Raw genomic sequence first — 10,713 nt, 5'->3', positions numbered from 1 at the left:
TAAAGGAATAAGATGGAGAAGGAATAAGATAGAACTCACGTGGTCATTTCTCGCCAATAATGATATTTAAAACGTAGCTGCAAAGTTAACGTATATAACGGATGCACCTCACAGGTGGCAGTACGGGGAGGCTAACAAAAGTGTTTTTTATACCAACGCTATGAGCTCATAAAGTGAAAAACAAAGGTTTAACGTTCGCATAGAGGAAGATAGAATTGGATCAAGAGATAAACGCAATGTGCGATATCTTTGTTAAAATCAAGAACAGCAGGCTGGCGTCCACACTACTTGATATGCACAAACTTTTGAGGCACTAAAATCACTTCAGCGCAATAAGGCGAAAGGATTTTGGGCTGATTTATTGTAACATTTTTTCGCCAGAACACCGTTGATAACACAGTACTTTTCCGTGCCAGATTAGAGTTGAGCAGGTCTACTCGGCGGCGTTGGCGCGCGCTCGTTGGGCGCTTTTTTGTATTTTTTATTGCCTCGGATCATAAAAGGAATGTTATGAAGGATGAATGATATGGTCAAATAAATAAAAAAAAGGTAGGCTGATGTAATGAGGTCTAAAAGTGAACGATGATGCGGTTCCTGTGCCTATGCGCACACAGCTGGAGGCAGATGGCATGCCCCACGTGACTGCAGATGGTGTGCGTCACAGGGTTAAAGGCGTCGTTGCCTAGCCCCTTCGTTGCCATGGAGACTGCAGAAAATCTAGACAATGAGAACTAACACGTTTCTCGCGTGCCAGACGTGGCGTAGTTAGTTAAGCCGCTCTCTTGGTGATCTGAGGTGCAGAGGATTGATTCCCAGTGCAGAATGATTGTTTTTTCTTAAAGGTTAAACAGAACGTCATTCGTTCTTTGGTGAGGACGAAATTTGATTGACAAGTTGAGTGCGACGTTCTCTGCGGACGAACACACGCACGGACGCACGCTCATGAGCCTATAATGGCGAGTGGTTGCGAATAGTGACGGGCTGAATTCAAAGTAAAGGTGTGCTAGGTAATATGCGGCGCATGTATTGTCATGCAGAAAGGTGAGATTAGTAATTTCAGAGAGATAATGTGGTCGACGCCAACCCAAGGCCAGGGTGGCTGGAGAGATGCGGAAGGTGAGTTTGCCGTCAAGGTAATGCGCTCAGGTTAATGATCACGACGATGAGGGGAAGTTATTTCCAGCTCTGAGATATAGCGCGAGTGATGGCAATACATATCCCTTCCTAGAATCCGCCAGTAAGGTATCCCTGCATTTGATGTGTAAATATTAGAGCTTTAATCTACACTATATCTGAATGGTATGTGTCCTTGTATCTGTTTCTATATTTAACAACAGAATACGAGTGCGGAAAACTTTTCCACTCTCCTTGACTAGTTTGCAGGAGATGGCTCTAATCCCGGCTACTATAGAGGAACGGGAAGCGGTATGCCGGCCATGAAGAGGATAAATGGTTGGGGTCTCGGCCTGGGCCCAATACCTACGGTAAGAATCGCAGTGCATGAACCTCGACGCTGTATGATTTTTATTTTCTCCGTTAGCATGGTCTCGGATTTGAAATCGTTTGTGTCGGGTGTAAACCCATCAATATCCACGGCAACCCATGTGCAAGAAGACATCTTTATACATAGATAAAAACGCAAGTGTGGTTTTCTACTAGCATATCTTGATAAAAAAGGCCTGTTGTCCTCGCCAACAGAAAAATGGTCAATGTTTGGTGCGAAAAAAAAATAAAACTCACTATAGAGGGAATGTACAGTATTGTGCAGTTTTATTCTGAAGATATCAAGAAAAACTCCGCCTCAACTTCTGCCTCATTTGCAGTGATTCTGTGGAGCTCGCGCATTCTTGTAACTTTCCTCTTGTGGTAAGTTTTACAATTGAAGTTGCTTGATTTCGTTGCATTATGTAAATACGTACTCCTCAGCACCGATATAAAGAAACTGAAGACTGCGATATGCAATCCGAGGGAATAAAGGAGACCGACGAAGTTCAGTGGATGCTCCATCATTAGTTTGCACAAAGAGCAAAAGCCACCCCATTCTTAATTTTAGTGTTTTTGGCGCGCTACTAGCGCTTTTCTTTGTGAGCAACAGATGGCTCTACCGCTTTATTTTGGTAGTAGCTTGGCATTCCAGACGTTTGGTTGCATGATCTTGGTGAAGACTGAAGACTAAGTGTTGTAGTAAAGCGGGCTACAATAGAAAAAGTACCTTGATGTGCAAAGTCCATGCGCTGCTTCACCGCACACAAAGCAGTGGTTGAGGTGGGGACAGATTTAGACGTAGGCATAACAAAGATGCGCACTAAAATGGTATTAAAATGTAGCTCAAGGTTTTTTTCCTAACTCAAGGAAAGGTGAAAAAGCGAGGACACTGTCCTGGTATGTGTAGGCACCTTTACTCCCTCAGAATAGTGGCCGCGCCTGTGTACTGTCTTATAGAATCACAACAGTTTTGAGGAAACTATCAAGCCCAGAATTTCGCATGTTCCTAAGGAAAATCCCCCAAAAGGGGACATTTCGTATTCGAAGGTTCAATGACAGGGAACACCCAAAGTAAGAGGGCGGTGGTGGTCAGACTGATTAATGATTGAAATTTATATTTGTAGCTGATGTATTCATCTTTTCGCTCAGAAATGTATAAGGTGGTTAAATTTCATGGCTATTGCACTTCCAGGAATACTTACTGTGTTTCATGTGCCTCGATTTCTAGCTTTGAATTTCTGTGAAGCTTCCCACTATTAAAACATATGGCACTGATCTTCAGAATAATAAGCGCTCTGTCCCGTGTTTATATCGGGCCACTGTCTGTTTTTGCGCTGGACTGTTCCGGACTGTTTTAAGGAGTTCTATCGCTGCATAACAGATTTGTTTGAAAACTAACTGGTATTGCAAACTTTTCGCCACATATATACACCTTCCTAGGGCAATGGAGGCAGGCCAGCAGTAAATGCTGAGAGGAAATGGAATTCGGGTCAGCCAAGACCAGTGGTGGTAAGAAAAGTACCGATGTTCCTGCATGCCTTTGTCCACGGTTTTGGTTTTATATGCGAAAATTATCTTGTTTTCCTTACTCTCCAGCGCTTTACAAAATTACTTATCTTTCTTTTTAAAAACTGATATGGCACCGCCATGTTTGCGAAATACCTAATGTCTGTCAACTTTTTTTTTCCATAACCAACATAAATTTCTAAAAGGTTGACCTTGCGACACAACGTTAGCTCTCTTCACTAATGACTTAAGCTCCAGCATCGACCTTAACATTCTGTTTGAAGTTTTCTTCCTCGATTTTGAAACTACCATTGATAAAGTTCCCCACAAACGACTCTTCTTAAAACTCCCGCGCCTAAATCTTAACGATTATGTTAATAACTGGATTTGCAGCTTTCTCACTGATAGAAAAGAGTTCGTACGCGCTAATATATGTTCATCTCTTCACTCCTCTGTTATACCTGGGGTATCCTCAAGGTACTGTCCTGGGGCCTCTGTTCTTATATATATATTTGTTCTAACATTTCCTTGTTCGCAGACGGATCTGTCCATCTATTGCCCTATAGATAACAATACTGACCTTGCGCTTCTTTAATGTGATATCGAAAGTGTACTAACGTGATGTAAAACATAGTTTATGCCCTTGAATGTGAAGAACATATCTCTTTTATCCTTTCATCGATGCCTTTCCCAATCACCGCCTTACTATGTTATCGCCGATACTTCAATCACTCCAGTAACAACATACAAATATTTAGCCGTCCACTTTACATATGACCTATGCTGGTCTTCGCATGTAACTCACGTCACTAAAAAGAGAAATCGTCTTGTTTACTTCCGTCGAAGCTTACGTAAAGCACGCTCATAAGTAAATTCCCTGCTTCATTTAACACTTATTCGTCCCAAACTAGAATATGCTTATCAAAAGAACCTTTCAGCTTCTCTCGAAGCAGTGTCAAATCGCACTGTTCGATTCATTTTCTCGGCCTATTCTTATAACGCTTGCTAACCTGCCAACCTTAAATAAAAGCCAAAAGATGGTTAGGTTTGTTCCGTAAGTTTCGATACAATCCTTTTTGAACCCCATAATCAACCCCGCCATCTGAATCTCTTACCGCACAAACCACGGAAAGGCTGTCTACCCTCCCCCTGCCTGGTAATCTGCACATTTATCATCCTTCTTTTTTAAGTCAGCAAGGGAATTGAATGAGCTTCCAAATGCCATCGTGGTCGAAACCAACCCATTATCATTCAGATCATCAACCGAAAGTTTCATTTGCTGTATGTACCGCTCCCTCATGTAATACCTCTTTAAGGGTGTTTTGAGGTATTCGTGAAAAAATAAATAAATAAACAAAAAATAAACAAATTCTTTTTTTGGACGCACCATCCTACTGTGGCAATAAAATTTAATATGTTTACTTAATTAGCTTATTATTGAAGGAAGATATGGATACATATGGCACATAGAGTTGGTTCCTGGAATTGTTCTTTTTTTCGGTTTTGCATACTTATCAGCAGTCATTCAAATACCTCATGGATATATATATATATATATATATATATATATATATATATATATATATATTATCACAAGCTGCGCAGCGGCAGATGTGGACATAGGCAAAGGGACTGTAGTTAGAAGAGCTGACGAAATGCGCAGGACGTTGCACTGGTTACCCGTTCCGCTTCGAGTTCACCCCCCCCCCCCCCTACCATTCGTATAAAAATATTTGGTGGAGATCGGCTGGATACGTAGCCGTGAATTACTGGCCATTCGTTGCAGCCGCCGCTTAGCTGCTTTGCAACCTCTTCAGCCAGAAGTGAGAACTATGTCACCTCAGGAGGCTCAGACACAATATTCCGAACACCCCATGTCTTGGCCACTTCATTCGGAACCCGGCATGTTTACAGGGGAATCTGATGACGACGTTGAAGATTGGCTGACCCTATACCAACTAGTCAACAAGTACAACATTTGGAATCCGACTGTTCAGCTTGGTAATGCTATCTTCTTTCTCTTCAGGACTACCCTTCCGCGGTTTGTAATTGACAAGGACGCACTTACCATTTGGACTCTATGCATGGAATCGCGATGGGCTTCGGTGACACTTCGGGCAAGAAAGAGAGAGCAGAACAGACTCTTGCCGAAAGAGCTCATGTTTCCGGTGAGACATGCACGAAGTACACAGAGAAAGTGCTCAGACCTTGCCGGTATGTGAAAAGAAATAAGTTTGAAGAAGAAAAGGTGCGCCGCCTCCAGAAAGAAATCACCGATGACATTTAAAACATTATGATAACAAAAGGCAACATTGCCTCTACAGCTGACACGATGCAGCAGTGTCGTGCGTTTGTGGCACTCAAGTCGTGGAGAATTTCCCAACTTTTGGTCGGCTGCCTAACGTTACAAGTGTCGCCAGCACCGATCTTTCTGTTTCTGAAGACATCACCTCAATGGTTCGTCAAATCTTGCGTGAGGCGTTGACATCTCAGCTACAAGGTGCTATCGACGATAAAGTGCATCACGCATGCTCGTTGCTTGAGCCACGTATAGACCAGCCTACTCCTTGGGTTCAGTTTGCCTAGAATGAGTGATACATGGTCCAGGGCGGACATGATCGCCCCCTCTTTCTGAGTTTTACGAATACCGACATCACCGGATCAGTATTACTAAAAATTTCCGTCTCAACCACCTCGACACACGCCCACGGATATTCTCGTTTGAAGCGGAGTTGCCCCTTCTACTTCTACGGGAACCGAGATGTACCGGTCTGTTACAGTTGCAGCCGCAACGGAGACATCTCTCTCTATTGCCAGCGCCGTCAATTTACGCGTGCTTCCGCACGATGGCCATCTCGACTTCAAGATGACGCGCCGTGGCAGCTACCTCTTCGTCAATCCTGTTTCTCCCGAACCAACCAAGCTGATTTTCCTGCATCCGAGAGCAGAATTGCTCTGCCTTCTATCCTATCGGGTCGCGACGTTCACCGTCGCCTCGTCGCCACTCCAGTCCGCCACCCCTGGGGTACTAGGTGGTGCGACCGATGAAGGTAAAGTCGCCAGCCGGCCAACTTCGCCCATACCTCTTCCTAGTCTACGCTTGAGAAGAAAGTGTGTATGCTTGTCAATAATGAATTTCACATTGGAGCCGGTGAAAGTTTTTTGCGGCGACACATGCTGTCCGCCTTAGTTGATTGATCCCCGGGTAGCAAAAATTTGCTTTTGCTCACGAATGATATGGTCTTGCCAAGTCAAGCGGCTGCTTTTGTCAGCGCGCAGTCTTCTGGAATTCCACCGGGACACTGTCCCCTCGACAAGGACACTGGTCCCTCGTGCTGTTGTCGACGCCGAAGACGGTAGCACGCACGAGTAGGCCCTGAACATATTCGCAGAGCCGCGCGTTTGCCGGTTGGCTCTAAATTCACTAGATTTGAAACGTTTGCCCGGCGATTTTGATTCTCCCAAACTTCACCCAAGACGCCGGACGTGATGAGTTGCGAGCGATGATCACCAAGTCATTATTCTCTACCGATCGACGCGCACTGCAGGACATTCTCGCGTCTCGTGCTACCGTATTGGACTTTGCCAGCACAGTATCTCTTTGTTCTGTGCCAGACCCTCGCATGCAACATCCAATTAACAACGTGAATGTGATTCCCATCAGGCAGAACCATGTCGAGTCTCTCCAGCCGAGAGACAAAATTTTCACGATCAATTGTAAGAGATGTGGCAGAGAGGAGTAATTCGTGATTCTTCCCGTCCGTGGGCCGCGCCCGCAACACTTGTGAGAAAGGACAAATGATGGCGATTTTGCGTCGATTATTGTCGCTTGAATTTGGTCACGAAAAGGGACGTGTACTCACTGCCGCGAATTGATGACGCTGTCGACTGTCTAGTTCGGGGTCGTACTTCTCGTCCGTCGATCTCCGCTCCGGGTATTAGCAAATACCAATGCGCTCATGCGACAGAAAAAAGACTGCCTTCGTGACTTCTGACGGCTTGTTCGAATGTAATGCAATGCTGTTCGGCTTGTGTATTGCGCCTGCGACGTTCGAGCGACGTTCGACCTCAAAAGCGATATTTCCATGTGGACTTTGCATGATGGTATTATTTGTGGCAAGACATTTGAAAAGCCCAATGAATGCCCTGGAATCCTCCTTGACTGTATCAGTAGGGCTGGACGTATCTGACATTCTAAAACGAGCCACTTCGAAGAATGCATAAACTCTTTTCTCTGCCTTCCACATGGATTAGACGGCATTCGGCCTCATCCGCAGAAGTTGGCGGCAGTTAGAGACTTTGAAAAGCCACGTACGATCGAAAGTGTTCAGAGCTTTCTTAGACTGTCGTAGGTTTTCCGCAGCTTTATCCCTGGCTTTTCGCACCGCATCCGGTAGCGGCTCTTCTGCACAAAGACTCCCAGTTTGTTTGGACAGCCTATGGTGATTCGGCATTCAATCAGCTGAAATTTGCTCTCACCACGGCACCCCTTTTGCGCCTGTAATCCTGCCGCAACCACGGAGATTCGCACTGACGCTGGTGGCGTCGGCCTCAGGGCGGTGTTCGTAAAGATTCATAGCGGTGCCGAACGTGTAATTGCGTATGCCAGGTGCGCCTTAACGAGATCAGAGAGCAATTACACCGTACCTGAACAGGAATGCTTAGCTGTTGTCTTTGCCAAAATTTCGCCCAAACCTATATGGACGTTCGTTTACGATCGTGACCTATCCTCATTCCTTATGCTGGCTCATATGCCTACGCGATCAATCTGGTCGTTTGGCGTGTTGGGCATTGCGCCTGCACGAATATGACTTTTCTGTCACCTACATAAGTGGTCGTCGCCACAGCGATGCTCACTGCTTGTCGAGTCAACCATTGTCAACAGCTGCCGGAGAGGAAGACATGATGTTTGGCCACATTCTCCACGTCATTTTCAAACAGAGACCTTCCTTCGAGAGCACCAAAATGACCTCACGTTGCAAACTATTCTTGCTGCGGGGAACACAGCCGTACGTTCGAAACCGTTCATCATGCAAGGTGAACTCCTGTACAAGAATTAGTCGGCTGATGGTGCCGTGGTGCTTTTGGTTTCGGAAATTGTGAGCAATCAAGTGCGGCACGCCATGCCCGACGACATCGCATTGGGTCAATTGGGTTCTCCCATAGATTGCACAGACTTCGCCAGCGCTTTTACGGGCCGAAAATGTAAAAGACCTCTAAACAATACCTCTCCAGCTGTGACCAATGTCAGCGACGTAAATCTCGCATCACTCCCCTGCAGTTCTTCTGGAGTCGATAAGGCCACCAACTGCATCTTTTGAAAAAAGTGGGCATCGACTTGCTCGGCCCATTTCACAAGTCTGCAGAAGGACGCTGCTGGGTTATCGTCTGTGTGGATTATTTGACAAGATATGTGGAGACTGCAGCGCTTGTATCCGTCGAGGCAAGTGATGTATCGTCTTTTATGCTACATGCCATTGTTCGCCATGATGCTCTCAGTGTCATCCGCAGCGACCTCGGACGACAGTTCACTCCTGACATCGCAGAATTGTTTCGGCTGTGCGGCTCCAAATTCTGCCTTTGCACACCTTACCATTCGTGAGCAATGATTTGAATGAGCGCACAAAACCCATCATCACCAACTCGCTGCCCATGTATGTCGCATAGGACCACTGAAACTGGAATACCGTGGTGCCATTCGTGACATACGGACATGCGCGTATAACACCCCGAAGCATGAAATAACCGGGTATTCCTCGTTCTATTTGCTCTACGTCAGGATGCCGCGCACGTTTTTAGATTCCATGTTCCCTTTCTCCCTTCATGGTGACTCTTTTGTCTATCAGGTGGTATGTCGTGGGGAGGAAGCTTGTCGCTTGGCCCACTTGTGCACAATGCGCTCACTGCTCCACTCGAAGAACTCTATGACATGCGCCACGTTGAGGCCACATATGTGCTGGAGATTTCGTGTGGCTTTGGACACTTTTATGCAAGAGAGGCTTGTACCACACGTTTGTGTCTAGACACACTAGCCCCTTCGTCGTGGTCATTATGTTAAGCGACGAGAACTGTGTTTACTATCTTCTGGCAGGCTAGTTGGGCCAAATCATCAAAATTTCAAAACTGTGCGAATCAAACAAGGAGAGATTGTGTTCCTATGTTTCTCGCTCTCTCCTTGTTTTACTCGCACAGTTTTAGAGATTGAATAGTCAACTATGTGATCGTCACATTTACCTCCCACAATCACCACTCCCTTGCGACTCAGGTAGCCCATGTGGCTCGTCTTCAGCTCTGTGTTTGTCAGTCGTCCAACCTGACTTGCTCGAGAACGAGCTTCGTGTGCAACAGGGGTTATTGTCATGCGCTGCACAGCGACTGATGTGAGCAATGTGAAAGTGACTGTAGTTAGAAGAGGAGGCGGACGCAGTGCGAAGAATGGGTGGCCTGGTGACCATCCACAACAATATATATATATATATATATATATATATATATATATATATATATATATATATATATATGAAGGAAAGAAGCCAACAGTCGACGAGGCCAAGGAAAGCATTGGGGATTATGTTTTGTCTTTTTTTTTAATTTTTACTTGGATAATCACAGAAATGAGTAATGTAATCTGCTTAGGGGAAAGATAATTAACACAAAGTAGAAGAAAAAACAACGTGCCGATGGTGGGGACCGAACCCACGACCTCCGAATATCGCGTCCGGTGCTCTTCCAACTGAGCTACATCGGCCGCTGTCCCCCCTGCTACTTCCATGGGTGTTAATGTTGTCTGTATACGAACCTTGAAAGTGTTCACCAGCGCCACCCTCAACCATAGCGGCGGACGTGGAACGTCCTGTATTACCGCCAGCGTCACGTAGAACGTGATCAAGAGCGAGGGCGAAAGCTGTGCTAGAACCCTCTTACGCTACCTATGGCTTCAAGACTGCCAGAACCAAGACCCCCGTAAGCTACAAGCAGATAAATGAAGGAGAAATAAGGGTGCTCGTTATAATACATGAAGGAAAGAAGCCAACAGTCGACGAGGCCAAGGAAAGCATTGGGGATTATGTTTTGTCTTTTTTTTTTTAATTTTTACTTGGATAATCACAGAAATGAGTAATGTAATCTGCTTAGGGGAAAGATAATTAAACACAAAGTAGAAGAAAAAACAACGTGCCGATGGTGGGGACCGAACCCACGACCTCCGAATATCGCGTCCGGTGCTCTTCCAACTGAGCTACATCGGCCGCTGTCCCCCCTGCTACTTTCTCGGGTATTAATGTTGTCTGTATACGAACCTTGAGAGTGTTCACCAGCGCCACCCTCAACCATAGCGGCGGACGTGGAACGTCCTGTATTACCGCCAGCGTCACGTAGAACGTGATCAAGAGCGAGGGCGAAAGCTGTGCTAGAACCCTCTTACGCTACCTATGGCTACCTATATATATATATATATATATATATATATATATATATATATATATATATATATATATATATATATATATATATATATATGTGAGGCTAAACCATTCACACGAACCGATACCGCTTCATTGCGCCAATTTTAGAATCTATGGCACTGTGTGTGCAACGTGTAGAGTAATATTTTCTTGCCACAAATCTATAATCGTTGCTTTGCTTCAAACCACAGGAGCTGGCCTCCTGATATTAGCGTATAGTATTTGCGAGAAAACATTTTTCAAATCTAGACAGCGGCGC

At 45.3% G+C, this 10,713-nt stretch overlaps 1 long non-coding RNA gene across 1 annotated transcript in view; it reads left to right on the top strand.

Annotated features, from left to right (window-relative positions):
* The first annotated feature begins 1,383 nt into the window (after positions 1 to 1,383).
* Positions 1,384 to 10,713, top strand: part of LOC146176860 (uncharacterized) — a 9,909-nt gene continuing 579 nt past the window's right edge. Inside the window, exons 1-2 of the long non-coding RNA XR_014701227.1 lie at positions 1,384 to 1,484; positions 2,926 to 2,994. This is a non-coding gene — a long non-coding RNA (uncharacterized LOC146176860). The remainder of the gene's footprint in view (positions 1,485 to 2,925; positions 2,995 to 10,713) is intronic.

Source organism: Amblyomma maculatum, chromosome 10 (genome assembly GCF_055883805.1).
Source record: "Amblyomma maculatum isolate TAMU_Amacu chromosome 10, ASM5588380v1, whole genome shotgun sequence".
Lineage (NCBI taxonomy): Eukaryota > Metazoa > Arthropoda > Arachnida > Ixodida > Ixodidae > Amblyomma > Amblyomma maculatum.
The sequence above is the reverse complement of the archived record's forward strand: the minus strand, read 5'-3'. Positions and strand labels throughout refer to the sequence as shown.